This window comes from Manacus vitellinus, unplaced genomic scaffold (assembly GCF_001715985.3).
Source record: "Manacus vitellinus isolate BGI_N305 unplaced genomic scaffold, ASM171598v3 scaffold_68_pilon, whole genome shotgun sequence".
Classification (NCBI taxonomy): Eukaryota; Metazoa; Chordata; class Aves; order Passeriformes; family Pipridae; genus Manacus; species Manacus vitellinus.
This window is the reverse complement of record NW_021940744.1, coordinates 586,064-600,019: the sequence shown is the minus strand read 5'-3', so window position 1 is coordinate 600,019 and position 13,956 is coordinate 586,064. Positions and strand designations below refer to the sequence as shown.

At 42.7% G+C, this 13,956-nt stretch overlaps 1 protein-coding gene across 4 annotated transcripts in view; it reads right to left on the bottom strand.

Annotated features, from left to right (window-relative positions):
• Positions 1 to 8,538, bottom strand: part of SMG7 (SMG7 nonsense mediated mRNA decay factor) — a 44,607-nt gene extending 36,069 nt beyond the window's left edge. For 2 of the 4 annotated variants that reach the window (XM_018083833.2, XM_018083835.2), the window contains exon 1: positions 8,516 to 8,537. The gene's annotated coding sequence lies outside the window, so the exon portion shown is untranslated. Of the gene's footprint in view, positions 1 to 8,509 lie in introns of all 4 variants that reach the window. The other 2 variants (XM_008930828.4, XM_018083834.2) reach the window with 2 other exon arrangements.
• Between the last annotated feature and the right edge of the window lie 5,418 nt (positions 8,539 to 13,956).

Here is a 13,956-nt window from a genome sequence, read left to right as displayed (position 1 = left end):
CAGTCAGCTTCATTCAAACTCATTTTTTTCCTCCAGTCTCAGGGAAGTCAGTTCCTTTGTCTCAAGATTTTAAGATTACGTGCCCAACAGGTAAAAGCTCCCCTAAGGGAAGTTTGTATGTGCTGAATCCCCAATTTAATCTGCACAAAGGGAAGTACAAGTCTCCTACTCTGCTCAGGCTTTGAGCATTCCACTGCCTCCACCTAAGTCTCTGCTCTCCCTCTCCTCAGCTGCATTTTCCAGAGTCAGTGGTTTGTAAAGATATTTTTTAAATACTGATTATGCTGTTCTTTAACTCTCCATCTTGACCACTAGTTATCTGGAATTTTAGTAAAGCCAACAGGGAGAAAAATAACCTCTGAATGGATGCTGCCCAAGAAAGAAAAGCACAAAAACTCCACTCACCTTTACCTCGTTTACCTTCCAGGAGTTGATGGTGTAGCTCCACAGGTATCCCTGACAGTGTTTTCAGTATAGAAAAATTCAGATTTCATAACAGTAATAACAATTTAATAACCATAAAAAGGACACTCAATAAATAAAAAATGGATGCTTAATATGTGTGGTGCTTCAAGACAGGGATACCTTTTCATATATTAAGGAATATCTTCAAACAAAAATTTCTGATAGCAAACAGTCAACAAATAATATTTTTAAGGAATACTCTGTTTACCAGCATCCATAAAGTAACATATTTACTGCACTGGCTGACACCATGTCAGCTTTGCAGCTGACCTGAGAATAAGTGAAAGGCAAAACATTTAAAATGGAATACATAATCCATGTTTGTATCTCCTTAATCTTTACGCAACCCACTGGACAAGCTCATTTTTCAAAACTAAAGCAATCTTTAAGGCACACAAAAAGGGCACAAAAACTTCAAGATTGCCTTCTAATCCACTCAGCCATAAACAGTCCTCTTCCTTAAAAAAAGGGACCAAAACCCATAAAGCTCTGCTCCCTCACTAGCCACAATATGGAACTTTTGGGAAGCAGTCAGGAGGGTTATTAGTTCTTAAGACTCCGGTGCTAAGAGGGATGTAAGAGGTTTGCATCTAAACTACCTTACTTCCCATGGTAATTCCCACAAGGTTTTGTGATTGAGCAAGGAGAAGCAACAGAATTACTTTCTGAACAACAACAAAACCCACAACAAACAAACAAAAAACCCCCACCAAAACCAAAAACACACTGCACAAACAAAACAAACAAACAAACAAAATTATACCCTTGTAATATCACTTTTTTTTTCTCTTTCAAATCCACCCTGATTAGAGTGCAGACAATACCAGGTCTCAGTTGTGACAAATATAAAGTAACACCAGCAATAATTTGTTATATTGCAGTTTCTGACTTGGTAAAACCTTCACTTGTGTTAAGAGCTGGAAACTGCAGAGAGCAGATATTAAAATACGTATTACTTAACTTCTTTTAACAGCTTTTGCAGTATGAAAGCCACGTCCAGAATTATGGAAAATGCAGAAACCTGAGCACTGAGATCAGCTTTAGCTGGGTATCACCAAATGAGTTTCAGAAAGTTCTGCCCTTGAAGCCAGCCTTGCAGAAGCCAGATCAGCTCCGGTTGGGTGGCAGATGCCAGCCCTCCCCAAACACTGCACAGGATCTCCCAGACAAGTGTAGGGAATCCAGCTCAAAGGAAGGAAATTACACAGTCAGTTTAGTGCCACATTTGCAATGAAGATAAAACGTGCCCTCTCTCCTGCAGGGAGTTGCAGAGCAGTGACATGCATTTCCCCTGGAAAGTCCGCCCCACTCGGCATCAGGAGGGCAATACCTGCAGCCCTCTCAGTCCTGGTTTCAGCTCTACAAGCTTCCTGCTGCCTCCAGCCTCCACTAACAGCTCAGGATATAAACTCCAGATATCTTACTGATTCTTGGTGTTTTTTATAGACCCCCTGCCTCTCAATCCCTGCCTCAAATTGCTCCTTGCCCAGTGGCAAACGCTGAGCCTTATGCTCAGTAACGTTGGAATGACTCACATCGCCACGGGAGGAAATGACCAGTAAAGAGGAGGCAGTTGCTGGGAGTCCAAGACATTGTCTTCCTTGCTAAGGAGCAGATGGACAAAAAGCAAACGCATTAAATATGACAATCAGAGGTGGCAGGAAAAAAGCATAAGTAATCTTCCTTACTGTGTTTGTAGCATTACCTACAACAGATACAGTGGAGTTCAGTGTTTTCAACATGTGCTCTCCCAGCAACTAACACTGCAAGATCTATGCCCAGACAGTCATGGCCTCCAAAAACATAAGGCCTAAAGCAAAATTACTGATATCTAAACTACTAGTTGCAGTCATTCAGCAATTGTAAATTGTTTTTTGCCCAATTCCATTCATTTTATTAACTCCCAATCATGTCAACATGACACAAAACACACATCTATGCACAAACGTGACATACCTGAAAGTTTTAAACAATTTTTCATAATTAAGGGATTTTGCAGTGTGAAAGGACACTGCATGGTTCGGACAAGCCTTGACAAATAACACTCAGGTTACATCCAAGTATCATCCTAATTGCAAGCTGCATCTTAGAAACTATTTTCAATTCTCCATCTTGAAACTAAATGCAAACCCACACTCTGAAAAGCACAACAGCAGCAGAAGGCTAAACACCAGTCAGGGAGAATTATATCCTCCATTTCTGGTAATTAAATGGGTACTCAGTATATCACTGTCAATCATTTACAGGAGTCTCATTAGCTGCTCCCCATTCTCTACTAGAAACACACAAGTAATGCTGTTCTGAAATAAATACTTTTTAACCAGAGAATATCTGAATAATCATTTTCCCCAATTAAATATGAAAATGAAAAAGAGGTGGAATCCTCTACCATCACAAGTTTAATGCAGTTCTATCACATACCATGACTTACAATAAACTAGAAGAGGCATGATCATAAAATACCACCTCAAACAATACAACCAGCAATATTTACTATTTGTGTTAACAAAATGTGGCACAAAGTACCATGGATACCTCACTGAGCTCCTACATGGAGCTAAGGGAAAAGAGGGATTCTTACTGAGCCTTAGATTTAATTTCTAGTTTAGCAGCACACAACTCTCCCACAGTCCTCTGCTGTTGGTTCTCCTCAGTTCAGGAATGGCTCATCTAGAAGGGCTGTGAGGTACAATACCCAAGTCCACCACCAAAGCACATGTACTCCTGGAATATGGAAAGTTACTCTGATCTGTGTTCACCTGAAGGAGAAACATATGACCAATCCAACCAGCTCATATCTAATGAATGTTATTAGCCTGGGAGGAGGGAAGCAAATGGAGACACTACTAAAAGAACTGTCCCTCCCCAGTAAAGGTGCAGCCTGAGGCTTTTGAGCTCTGTCAAACACAAACAGGTCTGGAGGAAAACCAGCCTGGCTGAAGAGGTACAGCTCCCTGGGCCAAGTCCATCTGAGCTGTGCAGCTCTGCTCCAGCAGGTCCAAACCGCCTCCGATGGAGCCACCGCTGCCACTGCCCCGCCGAGCACTCCCAGGTACTCCCAGTTAACCAGTAACCTCCTTTGCTCTTTCAAAAACTAATGGATTGGTTAGGAGCAGGCATCTGAGCAAATTTATAACTTCCAAGGTTAAACCTGCTTGTGAGGACTAAGTGTTTTTATAAAAGCCATTTGATTTCAAATGTGAACCTTAAGACCTTAAGGCAGAGTCCTTTCTAGTTCTGTGTCTAGAAAAGGTCACAGGATGCTCAGCCAGCTACAAATCGGTACCTCATTTACGATGACGTAGAGAGACATTTGGGGGTTAGCGGATCTTTTCTGAACATAAACTCTGCAGAAAACAAAACTGAATGCGGTTTCCCAGACTGTACTCTCTCTTTCAACAGTCAGACCAAACCTGTTCATGACACTCATTTTATCTTCTGCAAGGGCTGATGAAAAGGCTCCAGAGCAATGGACTAACACATCCCACCTAAGATCAAATCTTAAGGCTGGAAAGGACTTCAAAAGATTTCATAGCCCATTCCCTCACCCTGATGTTATCCCTGACAAACATTTTGTTGCTTGGTTTTGAAGTCCTATGGAGTCACCTCCATACCCCAAAGCAGCCTATTCTGGCCACTCTGTCAAACCATTTCCAGATCTTGCCTTCAAAAATCATTGTATGGTTTGGGTTCACCCACTCTGGCTCCTTCCTCCCACCAATTTCCTCAACAAACATCACCAGCCTTGCTCAACCCACTGCTACCTTTGGAAGGTAGGAAAGGGACAGGGACTGTCCTCACTCAGAGGAGATATTCTCTGAATCTTTCATGCACATTAAGCAAGAAGGGACAACACCAGCAAAAGATTTCACCAGTTGACTACACAGTTACAAGTTGTTAACTCACCCTGCACAAGCCAACTCAACCTTGGCATTTCACTTTGCAACCACTAAAGGTTGGATCTCATTGTCAAACTTCTTTTGTATAGTATGCCAGCATGTCCAAAAGAAGTTTGAAAAGAGAGTAATTTGGGCCCTGTACCTCAGCATTTAACAATAAAGCAGGGAAACCAGGCGAATCATGCTGCTCTAACACCAAAATCTGAAATCCGTATGTTCAACAGCATTTTCAACCACACACATAAAACTTCCTGCAGCTAAAGGCCAAAAGATTTTCATGTGTTTCAGACCTGTTATTCCTAAAGATAAGACTCTCTTGAGAATTTTACCTGATTTTAAATTAGTATCCCCAAATTCTGACTACACAGACAGACACACCACCTTTTTTAGTGCTGACTTCTGCTTGGTTGTCTATGATGGAAGCTACCAAATAGTCTGTAGTTGCACAAGCAAGCACTTGACATCTTCATAAGAAAGACACTGGAAATATCTTTCTGGATAGTTTCAAGCTTTAGAGGTTATTTTAGTCTTTGATATCAAAACCAGGAGAAGGCTAGTACTTAAGCTGAAGCCGGACACCTAGAAAGCCACAATTTCCTACAGCTGTCTTTGCCCCAGGCCCTGTGTTTTCAACCATTTACCTCAAAACAAAATAAATCTCTAAGTTAAACAGTCAGGGTATGTTCAAACTGGGTGGAAAATCTGCCAGACGTTCATGCCCCAACATAATCTATGTGACGTGCTCTTAAATTAAGGCCTTCTGTATTAATTCAAATTAATGTTGACAATGCTTATTAGGCAGTTTATCACTTCTTTCTAGTTAAAGATTTCACATCTATGCTGAACTTTATGCCATTGATGGTATAAGACAAACCGAAACACCTTCTAGATTTTTACTGCGAGTTTACTCTGCATCTTTTAATAATTTAATTTATAACCATTAACCAAGATAGAAATCCCACCTTTTTCTTCAAACTGAAATAATATTTTTTCCATTTTACTAGTAACTGAAGCCACATGTTGGAGTTTTAAGAGCTGCTCCAGTTTTTAGGTTTTTATACACTCTTGGGGTTTTTCTTTAATATCAGAAAATGTGGTTTAATGCCATTCACAAAAAACAGACCAACCGGTAGATTTTTTCCAGGGAATATCTGGCTGTATCAAGTCTCTATGCTCAGAAGCCTGGTCGTAGCATTGTCATCAACAAGTATTTACACTACCTCAAAACAGACAGCTTCAACAGCCAAAAGTCTTGTCCCATCCTTCTTTCTCCCCTTCTCCATCGGTACAGATGATTAGCATTTCTATTTTCAGATATTATTAAGCTAGTTTGGAAAAACTACCGTAAAATCCCCTCTTAGTGGCTCAAGTGTACCTCAAATTAAGAGCTAGAATGCACAAAGGCCCTGCCTTTGCAGAAGGAACTGAAGCTGGAGCCTGTCAAAGGTTCCTTGGTTTAAAATAAGGAAACCCTGGTTTAAAGAAAGATTATCACACAGTTGCAGCTGTTTGACACACAGTAATATCCAGGTGCTTTCTTCAAATCACGGTGAGACCAAGATAGGACATGGCAAAGCAAATACCAGGAGAATTTCACTGCGACAGACAGTAGCACAATTTATGGGATTATCATAGAACAAAGGGGAAAAAATGGTCTTCCCAACAGATTCATCAAAAATTCATTTCTTCCTCACATGTAGGGAAGGTTAACTGTGGTAAATAACACAGTACAGACCACTGAGGAGTCCAGGGGGCCCCAGAACAGGCTGGCTCCAAACAAAATGCCCTCAGCTGTGGCCTGATCAAATAGGAACAACTATCAAGGCCTCATTAAATCAAGGCACCACGAAACACCAAAGTAAGTATTGAATAAAGTCTCTTGATGCCCAAAAGGTCTGTTTTACCACTTCCAAACAAAAAAGTCTAATCCCTGCCTGAGGTTCCTTAAAGTAATCGAAGAAATTTTTCCCACGTTGGTTTGGCTGAATCTGTCTTAAAGGTTTCCCACTCAGAATTAATTTCTCATTTTCTAGCAGCTAGAGAGCAGCTCTGAGATAATTTAGCTGTGTGACAAGTGGGGCCTGCAGACTCAAAACAGACAATGCTTCAGGGGGTGAGGGGAAAGGGGAAAAGAAATAAAATAAAAATCAGCTTCACACATACCAATATTAGACGAAGCGGAAAACTGTTCAATCAGGCCAAGCACTAGAGGACACTTTCAACACCACAGACAATGAAACTAAAATATGAGAAACAGACTGATGTATTGGGGATCTCATAAGTTCTTTGAGAAAAACGTCATTTATTTTCCCTAAAGGTGGAAGAGAACAGGACTCCTAAGTACCTCAAGGGTATCTCTGATTTGAGTCCCATCAGTGAAATTCAGTCTGTCACCCACGGCTCTGTAAAAATCCCAAGAGACTCCTCAGCCTTCTGATTCCTTATGATAATCCCTTGAGTGCAGAAGCCAGTGTGAATAATCTGAGAAAAGTCCTACCAGAATACAGAAAGAGGAGAAAGCAGGCCTAATGTTACTCAAGAAAGCTTATTCCACCCCAACTTACAGCATGACACTGATCAAACAAGTACCTGCTGATTTAACTCAGAGGAATTGAAATATTCAGCATCAGAACACCGCTTAAGCCACCTCCCCTTCATTTGGTCATCTGGGAAGTCCCCAAGTTTACAAAAAGAAGTTCTTCTTAAATTCAAATGGGAGGAGCAGCAGTGGCCAGACAATTCTAGAAACAGGACCTAAAGGCAGGACTAGGAGCAGGGCTGCACCAGTGGAAGCTGGTGATGACACCAGTATAACTGTTCTGCTTCATGCAACATCTTGTTAAATGTGACAACATCAGTGCTCCAGACGCACATAGAAAAAAGCCACCAGTCCTCCACCCTGTATGAAACAGGGAGCAACTATGGCCCACGAGTCCTCATGTCACTCCACAACAAACATTAAGCTAGTCCTCTATTCTGCTCACTGCAGTAAGATGGAGTGGAGAAGCCATACTCCTCCCTCAGCACAGGAAAAACCCCATGTTCTACCGAACACCACTGGAATCTGTGACCTCCCTCATAATACATTAAGAAGTACAGGAGCAGTGCATGCAATTCTGCTCATGATTTTAAGGAAAAAATCTGTGGGTTTATTCCCCAGCAGCTGTGCAGTTTCCCAGTGAGATGAGGTCAAGCCTCAAAATAAGGAAAGCACTAACTAATGTCCTCCCACATATACTCCTTACAAATCATAGCTGCATTCCTTAACTGCTCTTCCACCAGTCTGTTCCTCCTAGTGAGTCTCTTCTGCTGTTGTGAAGATCCAATAGCGGTGATGAAGGATCCTTAAAATTCTACAACCGCCAGCAGCTCCTCATCCAATAAAATCAGACCCTACAGCAAACTATCCTTTCCTCCCTCTACCAGCCACCACATACTTGAACTGCAATTACTCCTCTTCCATACTCATTTTTGCTGGCTGAGCAGGGCAGGGGAGATGCCAAGTCATCTACGCATCAATCAAGTCAGTCTTCTCCCAACAACCTAGCCTTTCCTTCTCCAGTGGGAAGCACCAAGACATCTGAAAATGCACACAATAGCCAGTGCAGCAAACTGAAAAGCAGGGCAGCTTCAGGTTCCATACAGATTTAAATAGAGCTTTAAGGTGCTTGACATAAAAGTTTGTGCTACAATTCAGTGCCCAGATCTTACTTAGAGACAAAAATTATCTCACTGGAACAGGCTAGGTTTACTTGTTATGACTTCTTATGACAAAAGAAAAGATTTTATAAGGAGCATGAACATCACAGCATACCTTATACTGAGATATAAAACAGCTAATTCACCAAGCAAATGTGTCTTCTTACTATGCACTGAAATGAAGAACCTTAGCAAAAAAAACCTCCAACCCCCTCTATTCAGGGCTGGGGAAAGCCTTCTCAAAATGCTTTAGTGCAGCTTCAGTCCCCCACCAAAACTTCAGATAAACATCACCTGGTTTTACTGCCACAACAGAATTTTCTCCTTTCCGGTAAGGATCAAACTACATAGGGATATGCAGGTTAGAACAAGAGTTAATTGCTACAGGAATCATCCCTGCCATCAAAAATAAATAAATAAATAAATACAGCTGTAACTTTACTTACACTAACCTGCACTTCTAGGTCACTGGAACACTGTTGTGCAAGTAACCTCATAGCAGAGCACAAAGTAACAGCATCCACAATAAACTGTGTTCTGCAGCAAAGGAAAAAGGAGGAGACTCTCAGTCCAGATTGAAAAGAGGGTGACAGTGATACCAGCTACATTCTATTTTTTCATGTATATATAACTCTATATACAGCTACAGCCATATTCTAGGAAAGGGGGCATTATTTATTAGTGTTACGGGTCAGCGAGCACTTCCATGATAAGGAGCACTATCACTCCAAGCAGCAGTCCCACCCTGCCCTCACCATTAGAGCTTCATTCCTGTTGCACACAGCCACACCCTTTTTGTCAGCACATCTGTGGTAACGTGATGGATGGGATCAGGAAACCAGCTCAGACTGAGCTCCGTGGGTACAAAACAAAACAAAAGCGGTTCTAACCTACTGCGGTTCCCCGGTCCAGCTCACTTTAGACTGGCCATAAATCTACGCCATCAAATCAGGGCTGAGGGCAAAAGGGAGAGTGAGAAACTTCTGTCGGGAGCTGTTCAAGTTTAAAATACACCCTTTGTTTGTATGGCCAAGCTTTTGCCAAGTGCAAGTAGGGTCAAGTTCTCTGGTTACTGCAGCCCTCTTCCCTCTAGCACACATTCACAGAGTCACCTTCCTGCCAGTTCCTTCCCGCAGGAAAATGTGCCCAGCACCTGCTAAACTGCACAGGCACTCGAGTCCTTGCTGTTAACTCTGTACAGCGGAGCACACTCAAACCCCGCACCGCAGCTAAGAGAAGCTCTGGAAGTGTTGATTTACCCCAGCTGGGCTCTGCCTGCTTCTCTCAACAGGCACGCTCATTTGGCTCACCTAAATGTGATCACCTTAACCAGTTAACTTCCATAAAGTTATAATGGCAACAACCAACTTTGAAACATCTATCCCTCTGTAGAAGTCTACTAAAATTTGTTAAAGCCACTTGAGAAAGAAGAAAAAAAATGATAAGCAGCATATGTACAAGCCTTGTTTCCTTAGGGATCTAGAGCTGAAAAACAGAAAGTATCAGAGCTCTGATAGTACACCTAGACTTTAGAACAAGTTGTCCCTGCGTGGCAGCAGGATGCTTAATAATTCAAATCCCCATGACAGGAAGAAGGGAGCAAGTAATAGCTGCCCAGAGACCTGTGGAGTATGGTGTGTGTCTTGGGGCTCTCAGCAAGATGTATTTTCTTCAGCAGAAAGCTCAGAGGGGAATTGCTTAACACTTTTTTATTTTAATTCTTTTTACTTCACAGGTCCCCACAAAAAGCTTGTTGATCAGTAGTAAGTAGTAGCCACCATCAATCTTATTTGTCTTTTTAAATCATTACCCTCACCCTCAAAGAAGAATACAAAGTGTTGCTCATACTAAGTATTGGCAGAAATTCTAGTTAACAAATGCTAGAAATAACTTGTAAAGAGAAAAAAAAGAAAAAGAGATAAAATTAGAAGGGAGACTTTCCCTTTATGTTCCCTCAAAGAAAACACGGTACTGTGAGGTGCCTCCTGGAAGGCCAAGGCTATATGTGATTTGCCCACTACTCCTCCCCTGTTTAAAATTCAAGAGTGAAGACCGAATGAAAGTAGCATTTCAGAACATAAAAAAGCTGGAGGGAATACTTTCCAAGACTTGTTCAGATATCAAGACAAATCAAGAAAGCTGTGGATCAACTGGAGACAGGCCAGCAGAGGCCTCCGGGGCAGTCAGGGCTGGAGCACTTGGATTTGGGACTGGAAGAGAGGCCGTGGGAGCCAGGCTTGGTCAGCCTGGGGCAGGGAAGGCTCCAGGGCACCCACAGCTGCCACATGCCCACAGGGAGGGGATGGAGAAGATGGATCCAGGCTCTCCATGTGGCAGAACAACAGACAATGGGCATAATTATGGGCATTAAAATATGAGAAGTTCAGACTGGATCTACAGAAAATCTATTCCACCACAAGGACAGCCAAAGAGTAGCACGGGCTGCCCCAAAAGGCTGAGCTGCCTCCACCCCTGGAGGCTCTCAAGACCCAAGTGGACCAAGCCCTGAGCACCTGGTCCTTTGAGCTGCCCCTTTGAGCAGGAGGTTGGACAGGGACCTGAGGTCCCTCCCCTCCAGCCCCAGTTACCTTGTGATCCTGTGAACTCCAGGAAACATGCTACAGTCACATAAAGTTCTCTATTAGGAGGTTACATTTACTAACTTTTTCCTTTCTATGCTCTCAAGTTAATTAAATAACTGACTCAGTCTTGCTGAGACTCATTCTGTGTTTCAAAAAGATTTGTGCCTTTCCAGCACAGACAAGTATCACCTCTACATCCTGACCAGGAATCAGTACCAGAACATGCTCACACACACAGACTGCAACACTAAATCACCTCTGCTTTACCCTCCTCCACCAAACACCGCAAGAGGTGTGTCACAGACTGGCAGACAGCAAAGGAGCAACCGTGAAGAGACACGGTAGATGCAGAAGTTAATGGAGCCACTGACGAGTCTTTGAAAAGAGAGCCACAATTTGAATTATTAAAGCAGTCAAACCTTTAATGAAGTTGGTTATAGCCTCATCATAAGGCTACAGGAAACTACCTACTGGTTTGTCAGCGCTAGGATTTCTAAGCGGTGCTCAAGCCCTCTAATTCAAGCACATTTTATTCTATGTTTGCAGAGTGCTAAAAGCCACAACTTACCAGGGTAATGCCACATTTAACTGATAACTGAGCTCACATCTTTGTGAAATGCAATTGAGACAGTCATATCTCAAACTGCTAAACTTTTGAATCCTAGTTAGCTACACTTTGAACATTAACATATAAAATTTGCAATGAGGACCATTTCCCTAAAGTGAACAAATATGGACTAAAGTTCAATGTCTTATAAAAAGGATGTGCTTGGAAATTTCTGTGGTACTGTGGTAAAAATCCTATCAGTGATATTTTGCCTAAAAATGACTTCTTTTATACCTAGCAGGATACATCACACATTTACTGTAAGACAAGTGCCCCATGAGATTAGTTTGATTTATGGAGAGTACTTGTAGATTCCCAAACCAGCAAAAATGGCATGGCTATAAATTTTTAGCCAACTGTGATGAGCACATCCCCCTGAACAGAGAGACTTAAACTGTGCCTCTTTTTCCTAAAATCTCTTTGAAAGAACCTTCTGAAAGGCCCACTCACCTGACCAGCTGCAGTGCAAATCTTTGAGCATTGACTCAAACAATGACTCGAGAGAAGTATCTAGGAAACTAGATGGGAGAGAACACCCTCCAGTACTCTTGACAGGTCACTTTGAAAAGGATAATAAGACTGGGAAAGCAAAAATCCCAACACTTTATTACATAGGAAGATGACTTAAAAACAGACTCTCCTGCAACTTTGCAAAGACTCATTACATGAAGCCTGATCTTCTTTGTTCTTCCTGGAAGACTTCTGTAGGAGTCTCAGGTGTTTCTCAGTTCTCACACATCGATTGAAGGGCCAAAATCCTTTAAGGACAGCATTTTAAAACAGTTGATTCACACACATATATACAGGAAGCAAGAGACTGGTAGTGGAGGAGTTAAGGCAGTCCAGCTAGAAGTCCCTTCTTCCCTGCTCATTTTTCAGCAGCTCGATTCTTGCAGAGTCATTATTTCACTAGTTATTCAACCATTACATGCTCACCTTAGAAACCCAGCTCTCTCCTGCCTAAACCTCAAATACATGGAGAAAAATTTCTCACAAAAACTTTTCTGTCCCTTCTTAGTTTTAAGAGGACAAAGACAGCCGAGACTAATTGCTCCATGTCTCTGTTTGGCACAATGTTTTGTTAAACTGCCCTGTCCCATCGTTGTACTTTTGTCTGTGTATTCCTTCCTCATTACACTCAGATTCAGCTTGTCATGCCAGACTAAAAAGCAGGATGCCCTCCTCCTTAAGGCAAAGGACTAACAGAACTGGCTCTGAGGCCCTGTTCCCAGTTCCTTTTATGAGCTTGGGCTGCAGCAAATTTGTAGTTCTACTTCTGCCCTATGCAAATCAAACAATTTAAATCTACACTCTGTGGGTATCAAAAGCAGCTTTTAAGGAAACCTTCCCCATGCTTACCTTCTACAGGGAGCAACAAGCCCAAATGGTCTTTAATAGGCAGAAGGTGAAGATGATGGACTACAAAGTGCTTGAAAAGTTTGGGGGGGGTGTGTCCTGTTTTTTTAGGAGGAGGTAAGATTCTTGGTGACAAGAGCAAGAGTCACTGATTGTAATACATTAGTGGCCACATGCTTCAATCCTGCTGGTTTGGCACAATACAAGCAAGGCAGTAAAGAAAAAGCAAGAAAGGCCCAGGACAAGCTGAAGTATTGGAAGCACAAAGCAAGGAGAAACAGGGGATTATTGCCCACGTGTTTGCAGGTAGGGAGGATCTCCAGCTTGGTGTAGTGGAATATAGAACACTAAGAAAGAGTCTGGTGGTGCAGGGAGGTGACAGGGGCAGGGACATGTGTGAGTTCAGAGGTACAGCCTTGCCATGACTCAAAGCAGCCAAAGACTCACAGCCATGGGGAGCCAGATGTTACAATATTATTAAGACAAACAGTACAGTATAGAAGCAAGTCTTCTACTGGTAGAGGATTGCTAATAATGAGGTATTTAAAAGCTTTTTCTGTAATATAAGGGGAAAGAGAGAATGAAGAAGCTTCTACGACAGCAGAGGTGTACTCACCTGGAACAGAAAAAAGCTCATAAACTTGCTATGGGAGAAAAATATTACCCTTTTTGCCCTTTTTTGAAAAGATATCCTTGAGGTAGGATCTGGACTAGCCAAAGGAGACAGAGATACAAGACAAGACCAGGAGGAAGGGAAGGATCTGGAGAACCAGAGAGGAGAAACATTTGAAGTGTTTCAGAACTCTGGATAGAAAGCACTTTCAAAATGTAAAAACTGCTTTGAATTCACTCCTTCTAAATCCTTCCCAAGCCCTGAACTCTTCAGAAGGAACACTCACACCCTTTTGGCATTCCTACTCCTTTTCCATGAGGTGTTCCGGAAGGGTCAGGGCTGACACACCACCACCAACTTGGATATTTGGTCTTTTACAGCTGCTGAAAAGCCATTTGTAGCTCATGATGCTGCTTTCCAAAACCACCAGAGGAAGAGCATTTGGATACGAGTGCACCCAAAAGGTAAGTTCATGCCAAAGCCTATCAAAGTCCTGCTCATACCAACGTGAGGTGCCCAGTGCTCTAGCTTCGGGGACTTGGGCACGGTTCTGTTCCCAAGCACAGCCCTGCCAGACTCGCTCCTCTCCCAAGCCCTCAGCTGCCGGTCCCCAGCACCGGAGACTGTGCCAGCCGTGACTGAGGGTTCGCAGCTGATGGCGAGGGCTCAGACACGGCTCCTGCTGCTCCCGCTCTCCCTCAGCACTCCCGGGGCTGCGAGCGCCGGTCCCGCTCC